This window comes from Anomaloglossus baeobatrachus, unplaced genomic scaffold (assembly GCF_048569485.1).
Source record: "Anomaloglossus baeobatrachus isolate aAnoBae1 unplaced genomic scaffold, aAnoBae1.hap1 Scaffold_5288, whole genome shotgun sequence".
Lineage (NCBI taxonomy): Eukaryota > Metazoa > Chordata > Amphibia > Anura > Aromobatidae > Anomaloglossus > Anomaloglossus baeobatrachus.
Window position 1 is genome coordinate 5,574 of NW_027444657.1, and position 10,630 is coordinate 16,203.

A 10,630-nucleotide genomic window follows, 5' to 3' on the forward strand; every position below is an offset into this window, starting at 1 on the left:
GATAATCATCAATTACTTTACTAAAAAAAAAAAACATTCACATTAAATGGGTGGGTTATTTTTTTTCCCCATTTCTTTATTGCACTGCTTTTTTTTAATTTTTTATCTCCCTCCCTTGGGGTTAGGTTTTTTCCCCTCTTCCCAATACCTATCCAATGTGAACACTAATGTTTTAATATCATTTTAGGGAAGGCAGGCACTTTAGTGTTCATTAATAGATGTTTCAAAAGCATTTTTCACATTCAATTTGTCCCACATAAACTCATAGCATTGTGTCATAATTCTGGTATGTTTAGAATAAAATTATTCATGCGCTTTCACGGTATTTCCGATCCTACACGTTCACTTACATGTCACTCACAGCATGGTTACATCATATCTGGCAGGGAGTCCTGGAGGTACACTACGGGGTTAATTGGTTTGATTTACACCCACCCACCGATGATTGAGCGGTTTATTTAGCAGTCAGCCGCCATGAGCAAAGCGCACACATCCGAGACCCATAGAGGCAGTTTCCATACAGCACATTCAATCCAGATTACAAGCATTGGTGAGTTCATAGGTTTCATTTTTTATTGTATACCAGTGATGCTTTGTGCTCTACCTCTTTTGTTTTCTTTAAGGAATTATGTTTTGTTACCGTCTGTTCTAGAGTTCATAGATTCTGAACTTTATACTTTCCCCTTTTTCCTTCTGACTACAGATGTTGCTGTTATTACAGATTATGACACTACAGAGTATATTTTTCCTTTTCTCCATTTTGAGGGATGACTGTCTCCCGTTGTCTGTTATACATTGCAAGTTATCTGTATTTCAGATGGTCTTGCACATATATGTAACATTCTAAAAAATGCATTTACTTGCTCTTTTGTCTTGTTGTTTTTATGTTTGTGCTTGATTGGCAACAATTGTGACCATTATGTTTATTCACACTTGAGCATGTATTTTCTGATATAGGTCCATGTAATTTGACATTTTTGAAATATTGTTTCTTTTTGTTTATATTCTAGTGTGAATTTTGAAGAAGGTCTAATGACCGAAACGTCATTTCACACATTTTGCTTGCCAAATTAATTTGCAAATTTTTTTTACGCCAATTTTGTGCCGGATTAATTTTCTTATTATTTGGGGTTGGACCCTATCCAAGCACCAAAGAATTTTAATTTCCAGGAGCGCTGCACTTTCATATCTTTAATACAAGAGATTCAAATTTAATCGCATTACAAATCCTCTCAGCACAACAACAACCCTCAAACTCTGGCATAAAACTACAAAAATGAATCTTATTCCAAAACTATGCAAAGCTACTACCATTCTGCATCTGATCCCAAATAACTATAGAGCACTTAAATTGTGTCTATCAAAACTGCATAAAATTATGCCTTTGCACTCCTTTATAGATAAATAGCGCATAAATAAGACCAAAATTAAAAAATCACTCACCAGCAATCTTCACCTGAAAGAAGCTGAAATTCAACCATTACAGGAACTAAACGTCATCTCCCAGATATCTCTACATCCTCACCAGACCCACCAATACTTCAAGGTTTCTTAGAGACAAAAGGGAAACGAAAAATAGCCAAACGAAATCAAAATTTAATCCAAAGAATTGGACGCTCCAAATTCTATAAATTATACAAGCAGCGTGGTATGCATCAGCCACTGTTATCACCAGATGAGCCTTTGGTAGTGGTGGATGACTCAAAAACTGCACCTCTAGCCGAAATGTGAAACGGCCCAAAAAAAGTGTTTAGTGGGGGTGACCCCTGATCGAATGCTATTGAATGTGCTTTCAGATTAGGATAGAATGGGCATGTGTGCTGGATTATTTAGGGGTTCTCTCCATTGCCACCCAACTCAGGGGTCCAAGGTATGGCTGAGCATAGAATACACTGGACGTGTGAGGTCTGCTGACTGGCAATGTCAAAGTATGGAGACAAACCTACATCCACAATCGTTATGCTTCACAATGATTTTTTTTGTCTGCTTTAGGGGTGGGGGGGAGGCTTTTCCATGCTGTCAGATCATCTCATAATAATTTATTCATTTATATAGCGCTATTAATTCCACAGCGCTTTACATACATCAGCAATACTGTCCCCACTGGGGCTCACAATCTAAGGTCCCTATCAGTATATTTTTGAATTTTAATAAATTGCGGGGGCTGTATTTTGGCAATTGGTAATAATGCCAAGCTTGTGTGCTCTTTTCTCCATATTCTACTGCAAATGTGGAGGGATATGGAAGAACAAGCAATGCAACTGACGAAAACCTGAGCAGGTCTGCTTAAAAGACTGTCGTTGCAACCCCTCAACATGCACCAACAGGAGAGACCTCTAGGTAAGGTTTATTTATTATTATAACAAATTTCCAGAGTTTTCCAAAAGGGTCCAAAGTAACATCGTTAGGTGAATAGGATGCCTATATGATAAGGCCTTAATTTAGGTTGATGCCATTCAGTCATGCATCCCTCTTAAACTGTCTGCAGTCCAAATTATGAGTCACTTGTGGTAGCATGCATAACCACACTCTTTCACACACACCAGAGAGACCTCTCTTTGTAGTGGAATGCATGGATCTTCGTCCGAAAGAAAAAGAGTTAGAGGAGCGAGAGAAAGAGAGAGAGAAAGATTGAGAAGTGAGGAAGAGAGAAAGATTGAGAAAAGAGAGAGGAAAAGAGGAGAGAGAGAGAAAAGGAAAAGAGGAAAATCTAGATCTGGTTGGATCTGGAGGAGAAAACTCAAAAACGTGTATTAGGCAAATGTTTAAACAAACAACAAGCTTAGTTGAAGTATCTGAGGCTACTTCTAAACAGGATTTCATAGGGTCTCAACCTAGTGGTCCCTGCTGGGGTGTGTCTGACACTGAACAATTCAAGGGGAAGACTCTTGCCCTTGCCTTCTACACTGCCCCATCTTCCCAACCTTCCCTCTATTCTGTGGCTGGTATGGGGTGTGTAGAGTCAGTTCTGTGTCTAAGGCCTGCCATATCTCTTTGGCTGGCAGTGAAAGCAGGTCACTAGCCACTTTCTATGGTCTCCGGGAGCCCACAGCTGCACCCTATCTCAGTCGTCTTCTTCTTCTGAGACTTGCTCTTGTAGGGTCAGGACAACGTTTTCTCAAGACTTTCCATCTTTCCTTTCTTCTTCACATCGGGGTCATTCAAAAAGCACAGATTGACTGACTGTTTCTCTGGTAAGTGGTCTTGGGGCTTCTTTGGATGTTCTGTCAGTGAGGACACTTCTTACTGCTTCCCTTGACTCCTCCAATGTAGGCCTCAACCCTGCTCACCGCGACTGTCTGGCAATAGTAAAGCTTCCATCTGTTCTTCTATGGCCTCATGGCGGCTTACAGTTCCATTGGCAGTGATCAAGTCTCTTGTCTTCCATACAGAGTAGATGCTGGCTGCCATCTTGCAGGCTTCAGCGAGAGCACATACATCTGCTTCTTCACAGACAGGCATGCGGGTAGCGACTGCTCTATCAGCACAGCGTCTTCTGCTACCAGCACCATACCCATGTGGAACCGTCTTCTTGATGCACATCTTGATCCATCCGCAAAGGGGTTAAGTCAGGGTCCAAAGATGTATCCGTCACTGTATCGAATCCAGAGTTTCAGCTATGCCAGAGTCGACTACCTCTTCCACCAAGGTGTCAGAGGTGGGACACTCCCCCCTTGCATTTACAGCAGCTATTTAGTTACTGCCAAGATTACATGTATTGAAGATGGCACCGAGCTACGCATTAACCTTGGCTCTCTTTATGGTAATTCTTGGAGCAACAGACTCGGTTAATCCTGGTTTGGTTGTGAGAATCACCCAGAAAGGGCTGGATTATTCCCGTCAACAAGGGATTATTGTTCTACAACAGAAGCTCTCGACTATTCGGCTGCCGGATTATTCAGGATCGTACAGTGTTGGAGTTCTGGGAAATGTAAAGTACAACATCAATAGTATGGTGATAACCAATTTCCAGTTGCCTAGTTCACAAGTCACTCTTCTTCCCAATGTTGGCCTGAAACTATCTCTGGAGCCTACATTGAAGTACATGGAAGATGGGGAGTACGTTATCTGTTCATATCGTCTGATGGTGACTGAGTTAAAGGTCCTGGGAATCTCAGTTTCTGTGGGCCTGAGTTTAGGAAGCGATGGTTCTGGTCGACCAACAGTATCTTCATCTGATTGCAGTGCCAACATTGCAGATACGCAAGTACATTTTTCTGGCGGACTTGATTGGCTCATTAACCTGTTTGATGACAAAATCGCATCATCCTTAAGAGACTATATGCAAAATATGATTTGTTCACAAGTTAATGACGCAGTTAAAAATCAACTGGAGCCAGTATTAAGAAGTCTGCCAGTTACTTCTAAAATTGATGATGTTGCCTCTATTGATTACTCTTTGACGGGACCTCCAATTGTGAGCGCGGATTATCTGGATGTACAGCTGAAGGGAGAATTTTTTGAGCAGTCTAAGCGCACCCCCCCACCATTCTCACCACAGCCTCTGTCCATACCAGATGACCATAATCTCATGGTGTATTTTGCAATCTCTGATTATCTATTTAATACCGCTGGATTTGTCTATCAATCTGCTGGAAAGCTCATCTTTAATGTGACCGATGATAGGATTCCGAAAGATTTTCCTGTGCGACTGAATACATCATCCTTTGGGAATCTTATACCACAGATATCAAAGATGTATCCGTCACGGTATCGAATCCAGAGTTTCAGCTATGCCAGAGTCGACTACCTCTTCCACCCAGGTGTCAGAGGTGGGACACTCCCCCCTTGGAAGAGGGAGAAGTTCAGCAGGATTAAGGACCGCACACCGGGAGATGGTGACTTTGTCAGGGAGCAGTGATGTCATACGGGCACTGATCTTCAACTGGTGCTTTAGGTAGGTGTTCAATCTGGCTGAGTAGTGCTCAAAGGACTGCTATCTTCTTCCATGGCAAACATGTAGAATGACTTCTGGGCTGGAGATGACGTGATGATACTCTTCTGATGACTGACTAACTCAGGTGTTACCAGCTGTAGTTTGCATATGGGCTCTCGGAGACCTGATACAAAAAGGACTATACCTAGGTTTGTAAGAAAGAGCAATGAGTGTAGCTTGGGGTCAGGAGAACACTGAAATTCTAAAAACTAAGATCCCCTAAATCCCGGGGAAAGAGAAAAGCACAAGAGTGTTTGGAAACTAGCAAGCAGCACCCCCTGACTACGTATACACAACTAGTAAAAAAAAACAGTGGAGCTTATCTACTCTACCTCTCCTGTGCTGACCCTGTAACTGGAGGCCCTGCACTCTCTCATCCCGACGGTAGACCTGATGGTGGTCAGGGCCGAGCCTCCAGCGTATCCCTCTCTCCTGTCAGACCCTGCAAACTTAGACACAAAGGATTACTGGGTGCTGCCAACGAAAACTCTAATATATGTCAACTCCTGATGATCAATGTCCCCTTGGGACCACATGAACCTCCACCCGCTCTATCAGGGAACTCTTGTGCAAGATACCAGGCAGGATAACATACAAGTGAAAATATCTCAAAACTAGGCTAAGCAGCAACTGCCATAGGCAGAAAAATATTCACTGTCCACCAGGACTAATAGTGAGCAGTCTATATGGTCTACAAAACTGTATACTAGATACAGCAAAAACAAACATGCAAAAGTGAAGGGAAAAGTTTCCACAGGACTATCAGCAATAACCTCATGAGTGGGAACACGATTGGGAACTACTCCATATATGACCAAAAACGGAGTGTGTGTTTCAGGTCCCTATATCCCCCCTCTGCAGTCCCTGCTATGTCAGCAATAAACAGAGCAGTGGCTGTAGCTGCTGAAACAAAAATGGGGAACTGGGTGTCGGCTGGACTAAAATGGCGTCTGAAGATGAACTATGTAGTGTCTGAGTTAAAACGTCCACTGAAAATAATTACCGATAAGAAACAGCCGCTAAAAGAGGAAGTAGGTGTTGGCCAAAAATGGCGTCTGAAGAGTCCTGGGAGGGAGTGACATGTATTGTGACATCTACATTCAGGAGGTATTCAATCTGTCACTGGGAATATGGATTATATAGGGACCCCTGGGCTGACCCTGTAACTAGGGACCCTGTACTCGCCCTCATCTCGACGGTAGACCTGATGGTGGTCAGGGCCGAGCCTCCACCGTATCCCTATCCCCTGTCAGACCCTGATAACTATCCCCATACCATACCCCACCCAGGGCTGAGCAAAACTATCCCCATACCATACCCCACCCAGGGCTGAGCAAAACACTGAGTGACAGAAAGAAATCTACATTCAGAACAAGAAATACTGGGATGGGCTTATGTGGACCCAGTGCTCCACAGACAGCACACAAGTCCACCCTATTATTCAGCTTAATGTTTCTTATTTTCACAGACAGGTAAAATACACATAGTGTAGTTGCTAGATTCAGAATTACTCATCAATTCTCATCTAATCTCCCCCCTTTGGAGAATTCTCTATTTCAACATACGTATATTCACAGGACACTGAAATAGAAACTAACACTTCCTTCTTTTTATTTTTTTTTCCCAATTTCAACCCTACGGTGTTATACACCAAAAACTGCGTACATTATACATAAAATATCTTCCAGTGTCACTTGGGTGATAAGGTACATACACCCTCACTGTAAACCCGCAAACCTGGCTCCATTACTGGCCAGAAAGAATTCCCAGCTTTAATTTGGGTGAAAACATCTTTCAGGTTAAACTATATATGAGATATTATGTTAGGGAGAGAATTCACGATATACATACACCTCCATGAGAACGGTCTATCGAATACTCAATAATTCCGATTAAGACCAAAGTTTAGGGGTCTTCCCCAATGTATTCAATTCTAGGTAAGAATACATTGACATCCACTAAAACAAGACCAGTGAGTACGCATACAACGTTCAACTCACTGCTTAGCATGAAAACCGTACCAGGTAACAGTCAGGGCTCTTTCACCCACTTTTTCCTTAACACTGCACCTGTACATAGACAACCCCCCCCTTTCAAATCTTCTATCCCCGAAGATCAGGTCCAAGGTATCAAACATCAATTATTGATGACACGTCACTCATAGGTGTATATATTTCAGTGTTCCTTCGCAAGGACTGCAGCCTCTTGAGGCTTCCATGTCACATATTTAAGGCGTTCTTGTCTGAGACTATCGGAATAATGGTGCGATGCCATGTGTGGCCTGACGTCCTCAAATAAGGACAGCACCTGTGGTTTACCTCTACTAGGGACAGTGTTGGTGGTGGGGTGGATCATTGTTAAATCATTGTCATCTTCCTGACCCCCCCCCCCCTCGGTGTCTTCTGTTGCTCCAGCAACAAATAGGCCAGTGGCCTTGGGACTGAAGATGGCTGGAAAAGGGAACTAGGTGCGGCCCGACCTGAAATGACGTCTGGGCAGGCTAAGGAGGGCGTTTGGTGGGCAGGGGGACAAACTACACAAGTCCAACCCTCTGGGGACGACTTATGAGGATGGAGGCGTTGTTTCCTAATGGGCTTGGCCACTTCCTGAGGTGCCATTTTCTGATCTGGTGCAATATAGAAATATCTACTATCTCCATCCCATTCCTCTTTCCATGCCAATTTCCTAACATCTTTTGACGTTCTATACCATGCCTCAGCATCCATAAGGAGATCTTTATCTTTCAAGATCCCTCGCTTATTTAACAAAACATCTTTCCATTCCTGCTCCTCTAATCTCCCTTTTTTGGCAGTGATTCCTGCCACCTTCAAGAGCGACTTCATATTTTTAACATACTTCCTTCCTTCTCGTTCGCTTACTAATTCTTCTGCCGTTAACTTGACAGGTGTGGACTGATTAGACCCCATATTCAAAGGGTAAACTCCCTAAACTAACACGTCAACCTGGATGTCTGATCTGCCGTAATCCACTTTTCTCTCCTGGACCAGCGACTATACACATCCACAGAATACACAGAATTTCTACCTCAGTCCACAAACCACAACACAAACGGGTTGTCCTACCAGGAAGAAGTGTCACATGGGTGATAGAAACTAAATTCACCCTCACTATCTCTTACTTCATGTACTAGTAACCTCTGTTCACACTATATACACCTTGTTTGAACGGTCCGTCCAGAACATCAATAATACTGTTTAAAACCAAAGTCAAGGGATTCTGCCAATGTTGCTCCTACCTAGGATCGCGGAGAACATCAAATTCCACCGGATACAGTCAGGGTCTCTTACCATGACGCTGTACCGGCCAAAACCAATCCCCCTATCGTCTCCTCTCTGTGGAAGACGCACCAGGATACAGTCAGGGCGCTTACCGTAACTCGGTACCTAGCCTTCAGTCTTCTCAATTACTGACTATCGACCGGACACGTTACACACCAGTGTATCTCACAGTATACACAAACAGCATACTTTAAAGTACAGCTTCAGAGGGTTTTTTTTTTTTTTTTTTTATAAGAAACGGCTTCAATATATCAAAGTACCTTCCCGTGACACAACTTCCTCTTTTTGCGTAAACCAGCAAGTACGAACAAAGCACATAGAACTTCCTCTTTTTGCAGCCAGCCTTGCTGCAAACACAGTGATTAGAGCGATACCAGCAAGTACTCCACCTGCTGCAAATAGACAGACATTTCAACAGGTAGACACAGGTCAACACAATGACATAATAAGGACACTATATACACCATCCAGGTGGCTGATCTCACCTGCAGATATAACCATATATATCCATATATCCAGCGTATATAACAACTTCCTCATTTTCCCCTGCAGTTAAGTCAGAGAAAAATAAAACATAGAACTTCTGCTTTTCTCCAACGAGCAGACAAAACCTCAAACCACATTACATTTCATGTGATTTAGAATTACATTACAGACAGCTTAAGGTGAACCTGACCACCTTTGTGTGAGATCTCTTAGGACGGCTTATCTCATGCGAGATGGCGGTCATTAGGTGTCTAGACTGGGACAGCCCAACCCCCCCCTTCGAAATGCAAGTACACGCATGAGGTTGCAAGGTGAGATTATACAAATGTTCTCACCTGCAGCTGGAGTGCGCATCTATTCTCCACCTCTCGCGTAGTTGCCTTTCGACTGAAGGTGTCAGCACGGCCGTCCGCCATCCAGAGCTCAGTCCTAAGGTTCGTTGGGCGCCAAATGATAAGGCCTTAATTTAGGTTGATGCCATTCAGTCATGCATCCCTCTTAAACTGTCTGCAGTCCAAATTATGAGTCACTTGTGGTAGCATGCATAAACACACTCTTTCACACACACCAGAGAGACGTACTCTGATATGAATAGAAAGTAAGACTCCTTTATTCCGGAAGTTTGTACAGATATATATAACCGGCTTCTTGGCTAGGTGCCAAGAATACGTAACACGTCTCCTATTGGATAAAGTAGAACAGCTTATTCTGTGATATACAATTTACTGTAATGTGCTTGGTTCCTCATTTATATTAAGCAATGTCAGCATGATTCACTTGTCACAAGAATAGCCCAGACTGTCTGAGTCTTATGTCCAAATGCAGAACTAGGTGGGGTACACAGTCTGAAACAGCATCTTAAATCTTGTTCTTTATGGATATCTCCATGTAACTCTTATATACTCATAATTCATAATCTTGTCCATAACAGTCTAATGACCGAAACGTTATTTCACACATTTTGCTTGTCAAATAAATTTGCAAATTTTTTTTACGCCAATTTTGTGCCGGATTAATTTTCTTATTATTTGGGGTTGGACCCTATCCAAGCACCAAAGAATTTTAATTTCCAGGAGCGCTGCACTTTCATATCTTTAATACAAGAGATTCAAATCTAATAGCATTACAAATCCTCTCACCACAACAACAACAACCCTCAAACTCTGGCATAAAACTACAAAAATGAATCTTATTCCAAAACTATGCAAAGCTACTACCATTCTGCATCTGATCCCAAATAACTATAGAGCACTTAAAATGTTTATCAAAACTGCATAAAATTATGCCTTTGCACTCCTTTATAGATAAAGAGCGCATAAATAAGACCAAAATTAAAATCACTCACCAGCAATCTTCACCTGAAAGAAGCTGAAATTCAACCATTACAGGAACTAAACATCATCTCCCAGATATCTCTACATCCTCACCAGACCCACCAATACTTCAAGGTTTCTTAGAGACAAAAGGGAAACGAAAAATAGCCAAACGAAATCAAAATTTAATCCAAAGAATTGGACGCTCCAAATTCTATAAATTATACAAGCAGCGTGATATGCATCAGCCACTGTTATCACCAGATGAGCCTTTGGTAGTGGTGGATGACTCAAAAACTGCACCTCTAGCCGAAATGTGAAACGGGCCAAAAAAAGTGTTTAGTGGGGGGACCCCTGATCGAATGCTATTGAATGTGCTTTCAGATTAGGATAGAATGGGCATGTGTGCTGGATTATTTAGGGGTTCTCTCCATTGCCACCTAACTCAGGGGTCCAAGGTATGGCTTTGCATAGAATACACTGGACGTGTGAGGTCTGATGACTGGCAATGTGAAAGTATGGAGACAAAACTACATCCACAATCGTTATGCTTCACAATGATTTTTTTTTTGTTTGTTTTAGGGGTGGGGGGAGGC

General features: G+C 42.4%; 1 pseudogene; it reads left to right on the forward strand.

Moving 5' to 3' along the window:
* Nucleotides 1–3,724: 3,724 nt before the first annotated feature.
* LOC142283017 (bactericidal permeability-increasing protein pseudogene) lies at nucleotides 3,725–10,354 on the forward strand (annotated as a pseudogene).
* Nucleotides 10,355–10,630: the final 276 nt, after the last annotated feature.